General features: G+C 41.8%; 57 pseudogenes; all 57 read left to right on the top strand.

Moving 5' to 3' along the window:
- Window positions 1–343: 343 nt before the first annotated feature.
- Window positions 344–462, top strand: LOC142730891 (5S ribosomal RNA; annotated as a pseudogene).
- Window positions 463–529: 67 nt separating this feature from the next.
- On the top strand, window positions 530–648 carry LOC142730735 (5S ribosomal RNA; annotated as a pseudogene).
- Window positions 649–715: 67 nt separating this feature from the next.
- Window positions 716–834, top strand: LOC142730713 (5S ribosomal RNA; annotated as a pseudogene).
- A 67-nt stretch (window positions 835–901) lies between these two features.
- Window positions 902–1,020, top strand: LOC142730833 (5S ribosomal RNA; annotated as a pseudogene).
- A 67-nt stretch (window positions 1,021–1,087) lies between these two features.
- LOC142731003 (5S ribosomal RNA) lies at window positions 1,088–1,206 on the top strand (annotated as a pseudogene).
- A 67-nt stretch (window positions 1,207–1,273) lies between these two features.
- On the top strand, window positions 1,274–1,392 carry LOC142730943 (5S ribosomal RNA; annotated as a pseudogene).
- Window positions 1,393–1,459: 67 nt separating this feature from the next.
- On the top strand, window positions 1,460–1,578 carry LOC142730757 (5S ribosomal RNA; annotated as a pseudogene).
- Window positions 1,579–1,831: 253 nt separating this feature from the next.
- Window positions 1,832–1,950, top strand: LOC142730792 (5S ribosomal RNA; annotated as a pseudogene).
- A 67-nt stretch (window positions 1,951–2,017) lies between these two features.
- Window positions 2,018–2,136, top strand: LOC142730764 (5S ribosomal RNA; annotated as a pseudogene).
- Window positions 2,137–2,203: 67 nt separating this feature from the next.
- LOC142730867 (5S ribosomal RNA) lies at window positions 2,204–2,322 on the top strand (annotated as a pseudogene).
- Window positions 2,323–2,389: 67 nt separating this feature from the next.
- LOC142730740 (5S ribosomal RNA) lies at window positions 2,390–2,508 on the top strand (annotated as a pseudogene).
- Window positions 2,509–2,575: 67 nt separating this feature from the next.
- On the top strand, window positions 2,576–2,694 carry LOC142730786 (5S ribosomal RNA; annotated as a pseudogene).
- Window positions 2,695–2,761: 67 nt separating this feature from the next.
- Window positions 2,762–2,880, top strand: LOC142731021 (5S ribosomal RNA; annotated as a pseudogene).
- A 67-nt stretch (window positions 2,881–2,947) lies between these two features.
- LOC142730668 (5S ribosomal RNA) lies at window positions 2,948–3,066 on the top strand (annotated as a pseudogene).
- A 67-nt stretch (window positions 3,067–3,133) lies between these two features.
- Window positions 3,134–3,252, top strand: LOC142730747 (5S ribosomal RNA; annotated as a pseudogene).
- Window positions 3,253–3,505: 253 nt separating this feature from the next.
- On the top strand, window positions 3,506–3,624 carry LOC142730904 (5S ribosomal RNA; annotated as a pseudogene).
- A 253-nt stretch (window positions 3,625–3,877) lies between these two features.
- Window positions 3,878–3,996, top strand: LOC142730734 (5S ribosomal RNA; annotated as a pseudogene).
- Window positions 3,997–4,063: 67 nt separating this feature from the next.
- On the top strand, window positions 4,064–4,182 carry LOC142730979 (5S ribosomal RNA; annotated as a pseudogene).
- A 67-nt stretch (window positions 4,183–4,249) lies between these two features.
- LOC142730974 (5S ribosomal RNA) lies at window positions 4,250–4,368 on the top strand (annotated as a pseudogene).
- Window positions 4,369–4,435: 67 nt separating this feature from the next.
- LOC142730930 (5S ribosomal RNA) lies at window positions 4,436–4,554 on the top strand (annotated as a pseudogene).
- A 439-nt stretch (window positions 4,555–4,993) lies between these two features.
- Window positions 4,994–5,112, top strand: LOC142730890 (5S ribosomal RNA; annotated as a pseudogene).
- Window positions 5,113–5,179: 67 nt separating this feature from the next.
- On the top strand, window positions 5,180–5,298 carry LOC142730733 (5S ribosomal RNA; annotated as a pseudogene).
- Window positions 5,299–5,365: 67 nt separating this feature from the next.
- Window positions 5,366–5,484, top strand: LOC142730844 (5S ribosomal RNA; annotated as a pseudogene).
- A 254-nt stretch (window positions 5,485–5,738) lies between these two features.
- Window positions 5,739–5,857, top strand: LOC142730982 (5S ribosomal RNA; annotated as a pseudogene).
- A 253-nt stretch (window positions 5,858–6,110) lies between these two features.
- LOC142730928 (5S ribosomal RNA) lies at window positions 6,111–6,229 on the top strand (annotated as a pseudogene).
- A 439-nt stretch (window positions 6,230–6,668) lies between these two features.
- Window positions 6,669–6,787, top strand: LOC142730851 (5S ribosomal RNA; annotated as a pseudogene).
- A 64-nt stretch (window positions 6,788–6,851) lies between these two features.
- Window positions 6,852–6,970, top strand: LOC142730710 (5S ribosomal RNA; annotated as a pseudogene).
- Window positions 6,971–7,037: 67 nt separating this feature from the next.
- Window positions 7,038–7,156, top strand: LOC142730940 (5S ribosomal RNA; annotated as a pseudogene).
- A 253-nt stretch (window positions 7,157–7,409) lies between these two features.
- Window positions 7,410–7,528, top strand: LOC142730949 (5S ribosomal RNA; annotated as a pseudogene).
- A 67-nt stretch (window positions 7,529–7,595) lies between these two features.
- Window positions 7,596–7,714, top strand: LOC142730977 (5S ribosomal RNA; annotated as a pseudogene).
- Window positions 7,715–7,781: 67 nt separating this feature from the next.
- Window positions 7,782–7,900, top strand: LOC142730780 (5S ribosomal RNA; annotated as a pseudogene).
- Window positions 7,901–7,967: 67 nt separating this feature from the next.
- Window positions 7,968–8,086, top strand: LOC142730892 (5S ribosomal RNA; annotated as a pseudogene).
- A 67-nt stretch (window positions 8,087–8,153) lies between these two features.
- On the top strand, window positions 8,154–8,272 carry LOC142730640 (5S ribosomal RNA; annotated as a pseudogene).
- Window positions 8,273–8,339: 67 nt separating this feature from the next.
- On the top strand, window positions 8,340–8,458 carry LOC142730902 (5S ribosomal RNA; annotated as a pseudogene).
- Window positions 8,459–8,525: 67 nt separating this feature from the next.
- On the top strand, window positions 8,526–8,644 carry LOC142730783 (5S ribosomal RNA; annotated as a pseudogene).
- A 67-nt stretch (window positions 8,645–8,711) lies between these two features.
- Window positions 8,712–8,830, top strand: LOC142730667 (5S ribosomal RNA; annotated as a pseudogene).
- A 67-nt stretch (window positions 8,831–8,897) lies between these two features.
- Window positions 8,898–9,016, top strand: LOC142730679 (5S ribosomal RNA; annotated as a pseudogene).
- Window positions 9,017–9,083: 67 nt separating this feature from the next.
- On the top strand, window positions 9,084–9,202 carry LOC142730989 (5S ribosomal RNA; annotated as a pseudogene).
- Window positions 9,203–9,269: 67 nt separating this feature from the next.
- LOC142730830 (5S ribosomal RNA) lies at window positions 9,270–9,388 on the top strand (annotated as a pseudogene).
- A 253-nt stretch (window positions 9,389–9,641) lies between these two features.
- On the top strand, window positions 9,642–9,760 carry LOC142730722 (5S ribosomal RNA; annotated as a pseudogene).
- Window positions 9,761–9,827: 67 nt separating this feature from the next.
- LOC142730978 (5S ribosomal RNA) lies at window positions 9,828–9,946 on the top strand (annotated as a pseudogene).
- Window positions 9,947–10,013: 67 nt separating this feature from the next.
- Window positions 10,014–10,132, top strand: LOC142730872 (5S ribosomal RNA; annotated as a pseudogene).
- A 67-nt stretch (window positions 10,133–10,199) lies between these two features.
- On the top strand, window positions 10,200–10,318 carry LOC142730939 (5S ribosomal RNA; annotated as a pseudogene).
- Window positions 10,319–15,125: 4,807 nt separating this feature from the next.
- On the top strand, window positions 15,126–15,244 carry LOC142730929 (5S ribosomal RNA; annotated as a pseudogene).
- A 67-nt stretch (window positions 15,245–15,311) lies between these two features.
- On the top strand, window positions 15,312–15,430 carry LOC142730907 (5S ribosomal RNA; annotated as a pseudogene).
- A 67-nt stretch (window positions 15,431–15,497) lies between these two features.
- On the top strand, window positions 15,498–15,616 carry LOC142730666 (5S ribosomal RNA; annotated as a pseudogene).
- Window positions 15,617–15,683: 67 nt separating this feature from the next.
- LOC142730690 (5S ribosomal RNA) lies at window positions 15,684–15,802 on the top strand (annotated as a pseudogene).
- Window positions 15,803–15,869: 67 nt separating this feature from the next.
- Window positions 15,870–15,988, top strand: LOC142730732 (5S ribosomal RNA; annotated as a pseudogene).
- Window positions 15,989–16,055: 67 nt separating this feature from the next.
- On the top strand, window positions 16,056–16,174 carry LOC142730696 (5S ribosomal RNA; annotated as a pseudogene).
- Window positions 16,175–16,241: 67 nt separating this feature from the next.
- Window positions 16,242–16,360, top strand: LOC142730821 (5S ribosomal RNA; annotated as a pseudogene).
- Window positions 16,361–16,427: 67 nt separating this feature from the next.
- On the top strand, window positions 16,428–16,546 carry LOC142730938 (5S ribosomal RNA; annotated as a pseudogene).
- A 67-nt stretch (window positions 16,547–16,613) lies between these two features.
- On the top strand, window positions 16,614–16,732 carry LOC142730729 (5S ribosomal RNA; annotated as a pseudogene).
- Window positions 16,733–16,799: 67 nt separating this feature from the next.
- Window positions 16,800–16,918, top strand: LOC142730791 (5S ribosomal RNA; annotated as a pseudogene).
- A 67-nt stretch (window positions 16,919–16,985) lies between these two features.
- On the top strand, window positions 16,986–17,104 carry LOC142730689 (5S ribosomal RNA; annotated as a pseudogene).
- A 67-nt stretch (window positions 17,105–17,171) lies between these two features.
- On the top strand, window positions 17,172–17,290 carry LOC142730959 (5S ribosomal RNA; annotated as a pseudogene).
- Window positions 17,291–17,729: 439 nt separating this feature from the next.
- LOC142730695 (5S ribosomal RNA) lies at window positions 17,730–17,848 on the top strand (annotated as a pseudogene).
- Window positions 17,849–17,915: 67 nt separating this feature from the next.
- LOC142731020 (5S ribosomal RNA) lies at window positions 17,916–18,034 on the top strand (annotated as a pseudogene).
- The last annotated feature ends 396 nt before the right edge of the window (window positions 18,035–18,430 follow it).

Genomic DNA, 18,430 nt, shown 5'->3' with positions numbered 1-18,430 from the left:
TGCTCTCGTTAGATCACAGAAGTTACACAGCTTAACGCCTCGCTAGTACCAGTGTGGGAGACTGTCTGGGAATCCGTGGTGCGGTTGACTTTTTATTATGTCGTTTAGATTTTGTTTCACAATAGATTAAATAGGACTATGGATTAAAGCATTTAACGTCAATGGCAATTCTAAGCTGAATGTCCCTGCTCTCGTCAGATCGCAGAAGTTACACAGCTTGAGGCCTCGCTAGTACAAGTGTGGGAGACTGTCTGGGAATCCGTGGTGTGGTTGAATTTTTATTATGTCGTTTAGATTTTGTTTCACAATCGATTAAAAAGGACTATGGATTAAAGCATTTAATGTCAATGGCCATTCTAAGCTGAATGTCCCTGCTCTCGTCAGATCGCAGAAGTTACACAGCTTAAGGCCTCGCAATTACCAGTGTGGGAGACTGTCTGGGAATCCGTGGTGCGGTTGACTTTTTATTATGTCGTTTAGATTTTGTTTCACAATCGATTAAAAAGGACTATGGATTAAAGCATTTAATGTCAATGGCCATTCTAAGCTGAATGTGCCTGCTCTCGTCAGATCGCAGAAGTTACACAGCTTATGGCCTCGCTAGTACCAGTGTGGGAGACTGTCTGGGAATCCGTGGTGCGGTTGACTTATTATTATGTCGTTTAGATTTTGTTTCACAATCGATTAAAAAGGACTATGGATTAAAGCATTTAATGACAATGGCCATTCTAAGCTGAATGTGCCTGCTCTCGTCAGATCGCAGAAGTTACACAGCTTAAGGCCTCGCTAGTACCAGTGTGGGAGACTGTCTGGGAATCCGTGGTGCGGTTGACTTTTTATTATGTCGTTTAGATTTTGTTTCACAATCGATTAAAAAGGACTATGGATTAAAGCATTTAATGTCAATGGCCATTCTAAGCTGAATGTCCCTGCTCTCGTCAGAACGCAGAAATTACACAGCTTAAGGCCTCGCTAGTACCAGTGTGGGAGACTGTCTGGGAATCCGTGGTGCGGTTGACTTTTTATTATGTCGTTTAGATTTTGTTTCACAATAGATTAAATAGGACTATGGATTAAGGCTTTTAATGTCAATGTCCATTCTAAGCTGAATGTGCCTGCTCTCGTCAGAACGCAGAAGTTACACAGCTTAAGCCCTCGCTAGTACCAGTGTGGGAGACTGTCTGGGAATCCGTGGTGCGGTTGAATTTTTATTATGTCGTTTAGATTTTGTTTCACAATCGATTAAAAAGAACTATGGATTAACGCATTTAATGTCAATGGCCTTTCAAAGCTGAATGTCCCTGCTCTCGTCAGATCGCAGAAGTTACACAGCTTAAGGCCTCGCTAGTACCAGTGTGGGAGACTGTCTGGGAATCCGTGGTGCGGTTGACTTTTTATTATGTTGTTTAGATTTTGTTTCACAATAGATTAAATAGGACTATGGATTAAGGCTTTTAATGTCAATGGCCATTCTAAGCTGAATGTGCCTGCTCTCGTCGGATCGCAGAAGTTACACAGCTAAAGGCCTCGCTAGTACCAGTGTGGGAGACTGTCTGGGAATCCGTGGTGCGGTTGACTTTTTATTATGTCGTTTAGATTTTGTTTCACAATCGATTAAAAAGGACTATGGATTAAAGCATTTAATGTCAATGGCCATTCTAAGCTGAATGTGCCTGCGCTCGTTAGATCGCAGAAGTTACATAGCTTAACGCCTCGCTAGTACAAGTGTGGGAGACTGTCTGGGAATCCGTGGTGCGGTTGAATTTTTATTATGTCGTTTAGATTTTGTTTCACAATCGATTAAAAAGGACTATGGATTAAAGCATTTAATGTCAATGGCCATTCTAAGCTGAATGTCCCTGCTCTCGTCAGATCGCAGAAATTACACAGCTTAAGGCCTCGCTAATACCAGTGTGGGAGACTGTCTGGGAATCCGTGGTGCGGTTGACTTTTTATTATGTCGTTTAGATTTTGTTTCACAATCGATTAAAAAGGACTATGGATTAAAGCATTTAATGTCAAAGGCCATTCTAAGCTGAATGTGCCTGCTCTCGTCAGATCGCAGAAGTTACACAGCTTAAGGCCTCGCTAGTACCAGTGTGGGAGACTGTCTGGGAATCCGTGGTGCGGTTGACTTTTTATTATGTCGTTTAGATTTTGTTTCACAATAGATTAAATAGGACTATGGATTAAAGCATTTAACGTCTATGGCCATTCTAAGCTGAATGTGCCTGCTCTCGTCAGAACGCAGAAGTTACACAGCTTAAGGCCTCGCTAGTACGAGTGTGGGAGACTGTCTGGGAATCCGTGGTGCGGTTGCCTTTTTATTATGTTGTTTAGATTTTGTTTCACAATAGATTAAATAGGACTATGGATTAAGGCTTTAAATGTCAATGGCCATTCTAAGCTGAATGTGCCTGCTCTCGTCAGATCACAGAAGTTACATAGCTTAAGGCCTCACTAGTACCATTGTGGGAGACTGTCTGGGAATCCGTGGTGCCGTTGACTTTTTATTATGTCGTTTAGATTTTGTTTCACAATCGATTAAAAAGGACTATGGATTAAAGCATTTAATGTCAATGGCCATCCTAAGCTGAATGTGCCTGCTCTCGTCAGATCGCAGAAGTTACACAGCTTAAGGCCTCGCTAGTACCTGTGTGGGAGACTGTCTGTGAATCCGTGGTGCGGTTGACTTTTTATTATGTCGTTTAGATTTTGTTTCACAATCGATTAAAAAGGACTATGGATTAAAGCATTTAATGTCAATGGCCATTCTAAGCTGAATGTGCCTGCTCTCGTCAGATCGCAGAAGTTACACAGCTTAAGGCCTCGCTAGTACCAGTGTGGGAGACTGTCTGGGAATCCGTGGTGCGGTTGACTTTATATTATGTCGTTTAGATTTTGTTTCACAATAGATTAAATAGGACTATGGATTAAAGCATTTAACGTCAATGGCCATTCTAAGCTGAATGTCCCTGCTCTCGTCAGATCGCAGAAGTTACACAGCTTAAGGCCTCGCTAGTACCAGTGTGGGAGACTGTCTGGGAATCCGTGGTGCGGTTGACTTTTTATTATGTTGTTTAGATTTTGTTTCACAATAGATTAAATAGGACTATGGATTAAGGCTTTTAATGTCAATGGCCATTCTAAGCTGAATGTGCCTGCTCTCGTCAGATCGCAGAAGTTACACAGCTTAAGGCCTCGCTAGTACCAGTGTGGGAGACTGTCTGGGAATTCGTGGTGCGGTTGACTTTTTATTATGTCGTTTAGATTTTGTTTCACAATCGATTAAAAAGGACTATGGATTAAAGCATTTAATGTCAATGGCCATTCTAAGCTGAATGTGCCTGCTCTCGTTAGATCGCAGAAGTTACACACCTTAACGCCTCGCTAGTACTAGTGTGGGAGACTGTCTGGGAATCCGTGGTGCGGTTGAATTTTCATTATGTCGTTTAGATTTTGTTTCACAATCGATTAAAAAGGACTATGGATTAAAGCATTTAATGTCAATGGCCATTCTAAGCTGAATGTGCCTGCTCTCATCATATCGCAGAAGTTACCCAGCTTAAGGCCTCGCTAGTACCAGTGTGGGAGACTGTCTGGGAATCCGTGGTGCTGTTGAATTTTTATTATGTCGTTTAGATTTTGTTTCACAATCGATTAAAAAGGACTATGGATTAAAGCATTTAATGTCAATGGCCATTCTAAGCTGAATGTCCCTCCTCTCGTCAGATCGCAGGAGTTACACAGCTTAAGGCCTTGCTAGTACCAGTGTGGGAGACTGTCTGGGAATCCTTGGTGTGGTTGACTTTTTATTATGTTGTTTAGATTTTGTTTCACAATAGATTAAATAGGACTATGGATTAAGGCTTTTAATGTCAATGGCCATTCTAAGCTGAATGTGCCTGCTCTCGTCAGATCGCAGAAGTTACACAGCTTAAGGCCTCGCTAGTACCAGTGTGGGAGACTGTCTGGGAATTCGTGGTGCGGTTGACTTTTTATTATGTCGTTTAGATTTTGTTTCACAATCGATTAAAAAGGACTATGGATTAAAGCATTTAATGTCAATGGCCATTCTAAACTGAATGTGCCTGCTCTCGTTAGATCGCAGAAGTTACACAGCTTAACGCCTCGCTAGTACCAGTGTGGGAGACTGTCTGGGAATCCGTGGTGCGGTTGACTTTTTATTATGTCGTTTAGATTTTGTTTCACAATCGATTAAAAAGGACTATGGATTAAAGCATTTAATGTCAATGGCAATTCTAAGCTGAATGTCCCTGCTCTCGTCAGATCGCAGACGTTACACAGCTTAAGGCCTTGCTAGTACCAGTGTGGGAGACTGTCTGGGAATCCGTGGTGTGGTTGACTTTTTATTATGTTGTTTAGATTTTGTTTCACAATAGATTAAATAGGACTATGGATTTAGGCTTTTAATGTCAATGGCCATTCTAAGCTGAATGTGCCTGCTCTCGTCAGATCGCAGAAGTTACACAGCATAAGGCCTCGCTAGTACCAGTGTGGCAGACTGTCTGGGAATCCGTGGTGCGGTTGACTTTTTATTATGGCGTTTAGATTTTGTTTCACAATCGATTAAAAAGGACTATGGATTAAAGCATTTAATGTCAATGGCCATTCTAAGCTGAATGTGCATGCTCTCGTTAGATCACAGAAGTTACACAGCTTAACGCCTCGCTAGTACCAGTGTGGGAGACTGTCTGGGAATCCGTGGTGCGGTTGACTTTTTATTATGTCGTTTAGATTTTGTTTCACAATAGATTAAATAGGACTATGGATTAAAGCATTTAACGTCAATGGCAATTCTAAGCTGAATGTCCCTGCTCTCGTCAGATCGCAGAAGTTACACAGCTTGAGGCCTCGCTAGTACAAGTGTGGGAGACTGTCTGGGAATCCGTGGTGTGGTTGAATTTTTATTATGTCGTTTAGATTTTGTTTCACAATCGATTAAAAAGGACTATGGATTAAAGCATTTAATGTCAATGGCCATTCTAAGCTGAATGTCCCTGCTCTCGTCAGATCGCAGAAGTTACACAGCTTAAGGCCTCGCAATTACCAGTGTGGGAGACTGTCTGGGAATCCGTGGTGCGGTTGACTTTTTATTATGTCGTTTAGATTTTGTTTCACAATCGATTAAAAAGGACTATGGATTAAAGCATTTAATGTCAATGGCCATTCTAAGCTGAATGTGCCTGCTCTCGTCAGATCGCAGAAGTTACACAGCTTATGGCCTCGCTAGTACCAGTGTGGGAGACTGTCTGGGAATCCGTGGTGCGGTTGACTTATTATTATGTCGTTTAGATTTTGTTTCACAATCGATTAAAAAGGACTATGGATTAAAGCATTTAATGACAATGGCCATTCTAAGCTGAATGTGCCTGCTCTCGTCAGATCGCAGAAGTTACACAGCTTAAGGCCTCGCTAGTACCAGTGTGGGAGACTGTCTGGGAATCCGTGGTGCGGTTGAATTTTTATTATGTCGTTTAGATTTTGTTTCACAATAGATTAAATAGGACTATGGATTAAAGGATTTAACGTCAATGGCCATTCTAAGCTGAATGTGCCTGCTCTCGTCAGATTGCAGAAGTTACACAGCTTAAGGCCTCGCTAGTACCAGTGTGGGAGACTGTCTAAGGAATCCGTGGTGTGGTTGACTTTTTATTATGTCGTTTAGATTTTGTTTCACAATAGATTAAATAGGACTATGGATTAAAGCATTTAACGTCAATGGCCATTCTAAGATGAATGTGCCTGCTCTGGTCAGAACGCAGAAGTTACACAGCTTAAGGCCTCGCTAGTACCAGTGTGGGAGACTGTCTGGGAATCCGTGGTGCGGTTGAATTTTTATTATGTCGTTTAGATTTTGTTTCACAATCGATTAAAAAGGACTATGGATTAAAGCCTTTAATGTCAATGGCCATTCGAAGCTGAATGTCCCTGCTCTCGTTAGATCGCAGAAGTTACACAGCTTAACGCCTCGCTAGTACGAGTGTGGGAGACTGTCTGGGAATCCGTGGTGCGGTTGACTTTTTATTATGTCGTTTAGATTTTGTTTCACAATCGATTAAAAAGGACTATGGATTAAAGCATTTAATGTCAATGGCCATTCTAAGCTGAATTTCCCTGCTCTCGTCAGATCGCAGAAGTTACACAGCTTAAGGCCTCGCTAGTACCAGTGTGGGAGACTGTCTGGGTATCCGTGGTGCGGTTGACTTTTTATTATGGCGTTTAGATTTTGTTTCACAATCGATTAAATAGGACTATGGATTAAAGCATTTAATGCCAATGGCCATTCTAAGCTGAATGTGCCTGCTCTCGTTAGATCACAGAAGTTACACAGCTTAAGGCCTCGCTAGTACCAGTGTGGGAGACTGTCTGGGAATCCGTGGTGCGGTTCACTTTTTATTATGTCGTTTAGATTTTGTTTCACAATAGATTAAATAGGACTATGGATTAAAGCATTTAATGTCAATGGCCATTCTAAGCTGAATGTGCATGCTCTCGTCAGAACGCAGAAGTTACACAGATTAAGGCCTCGCTAGTACCAGTGTGGGAGACTGTCTGGGAATCCGTGGTGTGGTTGAATTTTTATTATGTCGTTTAGATTTTGTTTCACAATCGATTAAAAAGGACTATGGATTAAAGCATTTAATGTCAATGGCCATTCTAAGCTTTATGTCCCTGCTCTCGTCAGATCGCAGAAGCTACACAGCTTAAGGCCTCGCTAGTACCAGTGTGGGAGACTGTCTGGGAATCCGGGGTGCGGTTGACTTTTTATTATGTTTAGATTTTGTTTCACAATAGATTAAATAGGACTATGGATTAAGGCTTTTAATGTCAATGGCCATTCTAAGCTGAATGTGCCTGCTCTCGTCAGATCGCAGAAGTTACACAGCTTAAGGCCTCGCTAGTACCAGTGTGGGAGACTGTCTGGGAATCCGTGGTGCCGTTGAATTTTTATTATGTCGTTTAGATTTTGTTTCACAATCGATTAAAAAGGACTATGGATTAAAGCATTTAATGTCAATGGCCATTCTAAGCTGAATGTCCCTGCTCTCGTCAGATCGCAGACGTTACACAGCTTAAGGCCTTGCTAGTACCAGTGTGGGAGACTGTCTGGGAATCCGTGGTGTGGTTGACTTTTTATTATGTTGTTTAGATTTTGTTTCACAATAGATTAAATAGGACTATGGATTTAGGCTTTTAATGTCAATGGCCATTCTAAGCTGAATGTGCCTGCACTCGTTAGATCGCAGAAGTTACATAGCTTAACGCCTCGCTAGTACAAGTGTGGGAGACTGTCTGGGAATCCGTGGTGCGGTTGAATTTTTATTATGTCGTTTAGATTTTGTTTCACAATCGATTAAAAAGGACTATGGATTAAAGCATTTAATGTCAATGGCCATTCTAAGCTGAATGTCCCTGCTCTCGTCAGATTGCAGAAGTTACACAGCTTAAGGCCTCGCTAATACCAGTGTGGGAGACTGTCTGGGAATCCGTGGTGCGGTTGACTTTTTATTATGTCGTTTAGATTTTGTTTCACAATCGATTAAAAAGGACTATGGATTAAAGCATTTAATGTCAAAGGCCATTCTAAGCTGAATGTGCCTTCTCTCGTCAGATCGCAGAAGTTACACAGCTTAAGGCCTCGCTAGTACCAGTGTGGGAGACTGTCTGGGAATCCGTGGTGCGGTTGACTTTTTATTATGTCGTTTAGATTTTGTTTCACAATAGATTAAATAGGACTATGGATTAAAGCATTTAACGTCTATGGCCATTCTAAGCTGAATGTGCCTGCTCTCGTCAGAACGCAGAAGTTACACAGCTTAAGGCCTCGCTAGTACCAGTGTGGGAGACTGTCTGGGAATCCGTGGTGCGGTTGAATATTTATTATGTCGTTTAGATTTTGTTTCACAATAGATTAAATAGGACTATGGATTAAGGCTTTTAATGGCAATGGCCATTCTAAGCTGAATGTGCCTGCTCTCGTCAGATCGCAGAAGTTACACAGCTTAAGGCCTCGCTAATACCAGTGTGGGAGACTGTCTGGGAATCCGTGGTGCGGTTGACTTTTTATTATGTTGTTTAGATTTTGTTTCACAATAGATTAAATAGGACTATGGATTAATGCTTTTAATGGCAATGGCCATTCTAAGCTGAATGTGCCTGCTCTCGTCAGATCGCAGAAGTTACGCAGCTTAAGGCCTCGTTAGTACCAGTGTGGGAGACTGTCTGGGAATCCGTGGTGCGGTTGACTTTTTATTATGTCGTTTAGATTTTGTTTCACAATCGATTAAAAAGGACTATGGATTAAAGCATTTAATGTCAATGGCCATTCTAAGCTGAATGTGCCTGCTCTCGTTAGATCGCAGAAGTTACACAGCTTAACGCCTCGCTAGTACCAGTGTGGGAGACTGTCTGGGAATCCGTGGTGCGGTTGACTTTTTATTATGTCGTTTAGATTTTGTTTCACAATCGATTAAAAAGGACTATGGATTAAAGCATTTAACGTCAATGGCCATTCTAAGCTGAATGTGCCTGCTCTCGTCAGAACGCAGAAGTTACACAGCTTAAGGCCTCGCTAGTACCAGCGTTGGAGACTGTCTGGGAATCCGTGGTGCGGTTGAATTTTTATTATGTCGTTTAGATTTTGTTTCACAATCGATTAAAAAGGACTATGGATTAAAGCATTTAATGTCAATGGCCATTCTAAGCTGAATGTCCCTGCTCTCGTCAGATCGCAGAAGTTACACAGCTTAAGGCCTCGCTAGTACCAGTGTGGGAGACTGTCTGGGAATCCGTGGTGCGGTTGACTTTTTATTATGTTGTTTAGATTTTGTTTCACAATAGATTAAATAGGACTATGGATTAAGGCTTTTAATGTCTATGGCCATTCTAAGCTGAATGTGCCTGCTCTCGTCAGATCGCAGAAGTTACACAGCTTAAGGCCTCGCTAGTACCAGTGTGGGAGACTGTCTGGGAATTCGTGGTGCGGTTGACTTTTTATTATGTCGTTTAGATTTTGTTTCACAATCGATTAAAAAGGACTATGGATTAAAGCATTTAATGTCAATGGCCATTCTAAGCTGAATGTGCCTGCTCTCGTTAGATCGCAGAAGTTACACACCTTAACGCCTCGCTAGTACCAGTGTGGGAGACTGTCTGGGAATCCGTGGTGCGGTTGACTTTTTATTATGTCGTTTAGATTTTGTTTCACAATCGATTAAAAAGGACTATGGATTAAAGCATTTAATGTCAATGGCCATTCTAAGCTGAATGTGCCTGCTCTCATCATATCGCAGAAGTTACACAGCTTAAGGCCTCGCTAGTACCAGTGTGGGAGACTGTCTGGGAATCCGTGGTGCTGTTGAATTTTTATTATGTCGTTTAGATTTTGTTTCACAATCGATTAAAAAGGACTATGGATTAAAGCATTTAATGTCAATGGCCATTCTAAGCTGAATGTCCCCCCTCTCGTCAGATCGCAGAAGTTACACAGCTTAAGGCCTTGCTAGTACCAGTGTGGGAGACTGTCTGGGAATCCTTGGTGTGGTTGACTTTTTATTATGTTGTTTAGATTTTGTTTCACAATAGATTAAATAGGACTATGGATTAAGGCTTTTAATGTCAATGGCCATTCTAAGCTGAATGTGCCTGCTCTCGTCAGATCGCAGAAGTTACACAGCTTAAGGCCTCGCTAGTACCAGTGTGGGAGACTGTCTGGGAATTCGTGGTGCGGTTGACTTTTTATTATGTCGTTTAGATTTTGTTTCACAATCGATTAAAAAGGACTATGGATTAAAGCATTTAATGTCAATGGCCATTCTAAACTGAATGTGCCTGCTCTCGTTAGATCGCAGAAGTTACACAGCTTAACGCCTCGCTAGTACCAGTGTGGGAGACTGTCTGGGAATCCGTGGTGCGGTTGACTTTTTATTATGTCGTTTAGATTTTGTTTCACAATCGATTAAAAAGGACTATGGATTAAAGCATTTAATGTCAATGGCCATTCTAAGCTGAATGTGCCTGCCCTCGTCAGATCGCAGAAGTTACAAAGCTTAAGGCCTCGCTAGTACCAGTGTAGGAGACTGTCTGGGAATCCGTGGTGCTGTTGAATTTTTATTATGTCGTTTAGATTTTGTTTCACAATCGATTAAAAAGGACTATGGATTAAAGCATTTGATGTCAATGGCCATTCTAAGCTGAATGTCCCTGCTCTCGTCAGATCGCAGACGTTACACAGCTTAAGGCCTTGCTAGTACCAGTGTGGGAGACTGTCTGGGAATCCGTGGTGTGGTTGACTTTTTATTATGTTGTTTAGATTTTGTTTCACAATAGATTAAATAGGACTATGGATTTAGGCTTTTAACCCCTTAAGGACGCAGCCTAGTTTGGGCCTTAAGGCTCAGAGCCCATTTTTCAAATCTGACATATTTCACTTTATGTGGTAATAACGTCGGAATGCTTAAACCTATCCAAGCGATTCTGAGATTCTTTTCTCGTGACACTTTGGGCTTCATGTTCGTGGTAAAATTGGGTCGATATATTCAGTCTTTATTTGTGAAAAATTGCAAAATTTAGAGAAAATTTACAAAAAATAGCATTTTTCAGAATTTAAATGCATCTGCTTGAAAAACAGACGGTTATACCACCCAAAATAGTTACTAGTTCACATTTCCCATATGTCTACTTTAGATTGGCATCGTTTTTTGAACATTATTTTATTTTTCTTGGACGTTACAAGGCTTAGAACATAAACAGAAATTTCTCATATTCTTAAGAAAATTTCAAAAGCCTTTTTTTGAAGGTGCCAGTTCAGTTCTGAAGTGGATTTGAGGGGCCTATGTATTAGAAACCCCCATAAAACACCCCATTTTAAAAACTAGACCCCTCAAAGTATTCAAAACAGCATATAGAAAGTTTTTTAACCCTTCAGGCATTTCACAGGAATTAAAGCAAAGTGGAAATTAAATTTGCAAATTTCATTTTTTCTGCTGAATTTCAATTTTATTCAATTTTTTTTTAGTAACAGAGAAGGTTTTACCAGAGAAACACTACTAAATATGTATTGTCCAGATTCTGCAGTTTTTAGAAATGTCCCACATGTGGCTCTAGTGCGCTCGTGGACTAAAACACAAGCCCTAGAAGCAAAGAAGCACCTAGTGCATTTTGAGGCCTCTTTTTTATTAGAATATATTTTAGGCAGCATGCCAGGTTTGAAGAGGCGTTGAGGCATCAAAACAATGGAAACCCACCAGAAGTGACCCCATTTTGGAAATTACACCCCTCAAGGAATTCATTTATGGTTTTTGTTATCATTTTGACCGCACAGTTTTTTCACAGCACCTATTTGAATTGGGCTGTGAAATGAAAAAAATGATATTTTTTCCAATAAAATGTCATTTTTGATCAAATTTTCTTATTTTCACAGGGAACAACATACCCCATTTTGTTGCCCAATTTGTCCTTAGTGCGGCAATACCCCATTTGTGGTGATAAACTGCCGTTTGGGCCCATGGGAGGGCTCAGAAGGAAAGGAGCGCTATGTGTTTGTTGGAGTCCAGATTTTGCTGGATTGGTTTTCGGGTGCCATGTCGCATTTGCAGAGCCCCAGAGGTATCAAAGCAATGGAAACCCACCAGAAGTGACCCCATTTTGGAAACTACACCCCTCAAGGAATTCATTTATGGTTTTTGTTATCATTTTGACCGCACAGGTTTTTCACAGCACCTATTTGAATTGGGCTGTGAAATGAAAAAAATTATATTTTTTCCAATAAGATGTCATTTTTGATCAAAATTTCTTATTTTCACAGGGAACAACATACCCCATTTTGTTGCCCAATTTGTCCTTAGTGCGGCAATACCCCATTTGTGGTGATAAACTGCCGTTTGGGCCCATGGGAGGGCTCAGACGGAAAGGAGCGCTATGTGTTTGTTGGAGTCCAGATTTTGCTGGATTGGTTTTCGGGTGCCATGTTGCATTTGCAGAGCCCCAGAGGTATCAAAGCAATGGAAACCCACCAGAAGTGACCCCATTTTGGAAACTACACCCCTCAAGGAATTCATTTATGGTTTTTGTTATCATTTTGACCGCACAGTTTTTTCACAGCACCTATTTGAATTGGGCTGTGAAATGAAAAAAATGATATTTTTTCCAATAAGATGTCATTTTTGATCAAAATTTCTTATTTTCACAAGGAACAACATACCCCATTTTGTTGCCCAATTTGTCCTTAGTGCGGCAATACCCCATTTGTGGTGATAAACTGCCCTTTGGGCCCATGGGAGGGCTCAGAAGGAAAGGACCACCATTTGGCCTACTGGAGCTTTTCTGGTGCTAAGTCATGTGTGCAGAAGCCCCTGAGGTACCAGTACAGTTGAAACCCCCGAGAAGTGACCCCATTTTAAAAACTACACCCCTTAAGACATTCATCTAGAGGTGTAGTGAGCATTTTGACCCCACAGGTACTGTGTAAAAGATAATGCGCAGCAGATGGTGCAGTGTGAGATTTGCAATTTTATATATGTATATGCCATTTCAGTGTCCAATATAGTGTGCCCAGCATGCGCCACCGGAGATATACACCCCTTAAATTGTAATGTGGGTTCTCCTGGGTACGACAATACCCTACATGTGGCTGTTATCAGCTGCCTGGGCATACGGCAGGGCTCAGAAGGGAAAGATGAGGGGGGTAAGCTGTGCGGAGTGCATCAGGGTAAATTGAAAATCAAGGGATGTATGATACATTTTAAAACAATCTTTTATACAGAGCCCTGGTTTTTCGGGACACGTGTCACATTGGTATATTGTGTTCTTCCTTATCCCCCTCTTATAGCAGACTCTGCACCTCTTTTGACTCTTTCCCTTTCCACCGGTTTGGGGACCTTCTCCTGGAAAGTGTTGCCCTGGTACGATGCGCCCCCCCTTCCTGGTCCCTAAAGATTAGATCTTGAAATTCCAGGAAAGTTCCCCTCTGGCCTGCACATCGACGTAGCACATACGCATTGTACAAAGCCATCTGTATGATGTGCCCGGCCAGCTTCTTATACTACACCGCATGGCGCTGTAGGGCTTCAGGACTTGATTTGACAAGTCCATCCCTCCCATGTACCTATTGTAGTCCAGGATGCAGTCTAGTTTGGGGGTGGCCTTTCCTTCATATATCCTAAACCTGTAGGTATACCCTGATGCACTCTCGCACAGCTTATACATCTTCACGCCATACCTTGCCCTCTTACCTGGCAGGTACTGGCGGAATTGAACCCTCCCTTTAAAATGTACCAGGGACTCATCAATAGAAAAACACTTCTCGGGGGTGTATGCTTGGGAAAACCGGGCACTGGAACGGTCTAATAGGGGTCTCCGTTTATACAAACGGTCAAAACTGGGGTCATCTCGGAGTGGGCACGGCTCATTATCAGTATAATGTAAGAAGCGAAGTATTGCCTCATTTATTTATTTTTTTAGGTTCCAGTTCATTTCTGAAGTTGCTTTGAGGGGACTATATATTAGAAACCCCTATCAAACACCCCATTTTAGAAACTAGACCCCTCAAAGTATTCACTACAGCATTTAGAAAGTTTATGAACCCTTTAGGTGTTTCACAGAAATTTAGAGCAAAGTAGAGGTGAAATTTACTCTTTTTATACCATTTTTTTTATAACACAAAAGGATTTATCAGAGAAACGCAACTCAATACTTATTGCCCAGATTCTGCAGTTTAGAGAAATATCCCACATGTTGCCCTCGGGCGGTAATGGACTGAAGCACCGGCCTCCGAAGCAAAGGAGCACCTAGCGGATTTTGAGCCCTCTTTTTTATTAGGCACCATGTCCGGTTTGAAGAGGTCTTGTGGTGCCAAAACATTGGAAACCCCCCAAAAGTGACCCCAATTTGGAAACTAGACCCCTTGAGGAATCCATTGTAGTTTTCTTGGGGTGCATGCGGCTTTTTGATCAGTTTTTATTCCATTTTTAGGTGGCGTGGTGACTAATAAACAGCAATTCTACTATTGTTTTTGTATACTTTTTTTTTTACAGCGTTCACCGTGCGCTATAAATGACATATTCACTTTATTCTGCGGGGCGATACGATTACGGCGATACCAGATGTTTATAGGTTTTTTTTATGTCTTATGGCGTTTGCACAATAAAATAAGTTTTGTAAACAATCATTCACTTTTTGTGTTACCTTATTCTAAGAGCCATAACTGTTTTATTTTTCAATCAATAAAGCCGTGCGAGGACTTATTTTTTGCGTAACGAACTGTATTTTCCATCAGTACCATTTTTAGGTACATGCGACTTTTTGATCTCTTTTTATTCCATTTTTTGGGAGGTGAAGTGACCAAACAATTGTGATTGTGGTACGGTTTATTAATATTTTTTTTTACGGCGTTCACCGTGCGGGATAAATAACAAAATAATTTTGTAGTTCAGGCCGTTACGGACGCGGCGATACCAATTATGTATAGTTTATTTGTTTGTTTATATATTTTTATTAATAATAAAGGCCTGATAAGGGAAAAAGTGGGACTTTTACTTTTATTACTTTTAAAACTTTTATTTTCTTATTTTTACACATCTTTTTTTAACTTTTTTTTTACTTTATTACTTTGTCCCACTAGGGGACATGAGGGCAGGAGGCCCTGATCGCTATTCTAATACACTGCACTACATGCGTAGTGCAGTGTATTAGAACTGTCAGCTACTCACTGACAGCAAGCATAGTGGGTCCTGACGTTGTCAGGACCCACTAGGCTTCCGTCTATGGCATAGCCGGACGCCATTGTTTGGTGTCCGGTTGCCATAGTCACCATCGCCGGCCGCTATCGCGTAGCAGGCCGGCGATGGCAGCTTAACCCCTAAAAAGCCGCGATCTCTATAGAACGCGGCTTTTAAGGGGTTAATCAGCGGGGACACAGCGATCGGTCCCCGCTGTAGGAGCTGTGACAGCTGCTGTACGAGACAGCAGCGTCACAGCTCCTGTATGTGTCGGGAGGACGGCCGAAACGGCCGTTACTCCCGAGACGTACTATTACGGCATGGAGCGCGAACGATACAGCTGCCATGACGTAATAGTACGTCAAGGAGCGGGAAGGGGTTAATGTCAATGGCCATTCTAAGCTGAATGTGCCTGCTCTCGTCAGATCGCAGAAGTTACACAGCATAAGGCCTCGCTAGTACCAGTGTGGCAGACTGTCTGGGAATCCGTGGTGCGGTTGACTTTTTATTATGGCGTTTAGATTTTGTTTCAGAATCGATTAAAAAGGACTATGGATTAAAGCATTTAATGTCAATGGCCATTCTAAGCTGAATGTGCCTGCTCTCGTCAGATCACAGAAGTTACACAGCTTAAGGCCTCGCTAGTACCAGTGTGGGAGACTGTCTGGGAATCCGTGGTGCGGTTGAATTTTTATTATGTCGTTTAGATTTTGTTTCACAATCGATTAAAAAGGACTATGGATTAAAGCATTTAATGTCAATGGCCATTCTAAGCTGAATGTCCCTGCTCTCGTCAGATCGCAGAAGTTACACAGCTTAAGGCCTCGCTAGTACCAGTGTGGGAGACTGTCTGGGAATCCGTGGTGCGGTTGACTTTTTATTATGTCGTTTAGATTTTGTTTCACAATCGATTAAAAAGGACTATGGATTAAAGCATTTAATGTCAATGGCCATTCTAAGCTGAATGTGCCTGCTCTCGTCAGATCGCAGAAGTTACACAGCTTAAGGCCTCGCTAGTACCAGTGTGGGAGACTGTCTGGGAATCCGTGGTGTGGTTGACTTTTTATTATGTCGTTTAGATTTTGTTTCACAATCGATTAAAAAGGACTATGGATTAAAGCATTTAATGTCAATGGCCATTCTAAGCTGAATGTGCCTGCTCTCGTCAGATCGCAGAAGTTACACAGCTTATGGCCTCGCTAGTACCAGTGTGGGAGACTGTCTGGGAATCCGTGGTGCGGTTGACTTTTTATTATGTCGTTTAGATTTTGTTTCACAATCGATTAAAAAGGACTATGGATTAAAGCATTTAATGTCAATGGCCATTCTAAGCTGAATGTCCCTGCTCTCGTCAGATCGCAGAAGTTACACAGCTTAAGGCCTCGCTAGTACCAGTGTGGGAGACTGTCTGGGAATCCGGGGTGCGGTTGACTTTTTATTATGTTGTTTAGATTTTGTTTCACAATAGATTAAATAGGACTATGGATTAAGGCTTTTAATGTCAATGGCCATTCTAAGCTGAATGTGCCTGCTCTCGTCAGATCGCAGAAGTTACACAGCTTAAGGCCTCGCTAGTACCAGTGTGGGAGACTGTCTGGGAATCCGTGGTGCTGTTGAATTTTTATTATGTCGTTTAGATTTTGTTTCACAATCGATTAAAAAGGACTATGGATTAAAGTATTTAATGTCAATGGCCATTCTAAGCTGAATGTCCCTGCTCTCGTCAGATCGCAGACGTTACACAGCTTAAGGCCTTGCTAGTACCAGTGTGGGAGACTGTCTGGGAATCCGTGGTGTGGTTGACTTTTTATTATGTCGTTTAGATTTTGTTTCACAATAGATTAAAAAGGACTATGGATTAAAGCATTTAATGTCAATGGCCATTCTAAGCTGAATGTCCCTGCTCTCGTAAGATCGCAGAAGTTACACAGCTTAAGGCCTCGCTAGTACCAGTGTGGGAGACTGTCTGGGAATCCGTGGTGCGGTTGACTTTTTATTATGGCGTTTAGATTTTGTTTCACAATCGATTAAAAAGGACTATGGATTAAAGCATTTAATGTCAATGGCCATTCTAAGCTGAATGTGCCTGCTCTCGTCAGATCGCAGAAGTTACACAGCTTGTGGCCTCGCTAGTACCAGTGTGGGAGACTGTCTGGGAATCCGTGGTGCGGTTGACTTATTATTATGTCGTTTAGATTTTGTTTCACAATCGATTAAAAAGGACTATGGATTAAAGCATTTAATGTCAATGGCCATTCTAAGCTGAATGTGCCTGCTCTCGTCAGATCGCAGAAGTTACACAGCTTAAGGCCTCGCTAGTACCAGTGTGGGAGACTGTCTGGGAATCCGTGGTGTGGTTGACTTTTTATTATGTCGTTTAGATTTTGTTTCACAATAGATTAAATAGGACTATGGATTAAAGCATTTAACGTCAATGGCCATTCTAAGCTGAATGTGCCTGCTCTGGTCAGAACGCAGAAGTTACACAGCTTAAGGCCTCGCTAGTACCAGTGTGGGAGACTGTCTGGGAATCCGTGGTGTGGTTGAATTTTTATTATGTCGTTTAGATTTTGTTTCACAATCGATTAAAAAGGACTATGGATTAAAGCCTCTAACGTCAATGGCCATTCTAAGCTGAATGTCCCTGCTCTCGTTAGATCGCAGAAGTTACACAGCTTAACGCCTCGCTAGTACGAGTGTGGGAGACTGTCTGGGAATCCGTGGTGCGGTTGACTTTTTATTATGTCGTTTAGATTTTGTTTCACAATAGATTAAATAGGACTATGGATTAAAGCATTTAATGTCAATGGCCATTCTAAGCTGAATGTGCATGCTCTCGTCAGAACGCAGAAGTTACACAGATTAAGGCCTCGCTAGTACCAGTGTGGGAGACTGTCTGGGAATCCGTGGTGTGGTTGAATTATTATTATGTCGTTTAGATTTTGTTTCACAATCGATTAAAAAGGACTATGGATTAAAGCATTTAATGTCAATGGCCATTCTAAGCTGAATGTCCCTGCTCTCGTCAGATCGCAGAAGTTACACAGCTTAAGGCCTCGCTAGTACCAGTGTGGGAGACTGTCTGGGAATCCGGGGTGCGGTTGACTTTTTATTATGTTGTTTAGATTTTGTTTCACAATAGATTAAATAGGACTATGGATTAAGGCTTTTAATGTCAATGGCCATTCTAAGCTGAATGTGCCTGCTCTCGTCAGATCGCAGAAGTTACACAGCTTAAGGCCTCGCTAGTACCAGTGTGGGAGACTGTCTGGGAATCCGTGGTGCGGTTGACTTTTTATTATGTCGTTTAGGTTTTGTTTCACAATCGATTAAATAGGACTATGGATTAAAGCATTTAACGTCAATGGCCATTCTAAGCTGAATGTGCATGCTCTCGTCAAATCGCAGAAGTTACACAGCTTAAGGCCTCGCTAGTACCAGTGTGGGAGACTGTCTGGGAATCCGTGGTGCGGTTGAATTTTTATTATGTCGTTTAGATTTTGTTTCACAATCGATTAAAAAGGACTATGGATTAAAGCGTTTAATGTCAATGGCCATTCTATGCTGAATGTCCCTGCTCTCGTCAGATCGCAGAAGTTACAAAACTTAAGCCCTCGCTAGTACCAGTGTGGGAGACTGTCTGGGAATTCGTGGTGCGGTTGACTTTTTATTATGTCGTTTAGATTTTG

The sequence above is a fragment of the Rhinoderma darwinii genome, unplaced genomic scaffold (genome assembly GCF_050947455.1).
Source record: "Rhinoderma darwinii isolate aRhiDar2 unplaced genomic scaffold, aRhiDar2.hap1 Scaffold_787, whole genome shotgun sequence".
NCBI lineage: Eukaryota > Metazoa > Chordata > Amphibia > Anura > Rhinodermatidae > Rhinoderma > Rhinoderma darwinii.
This window is presented reverse-complemented; position numbering and strand designations above follow the sequence as displayed.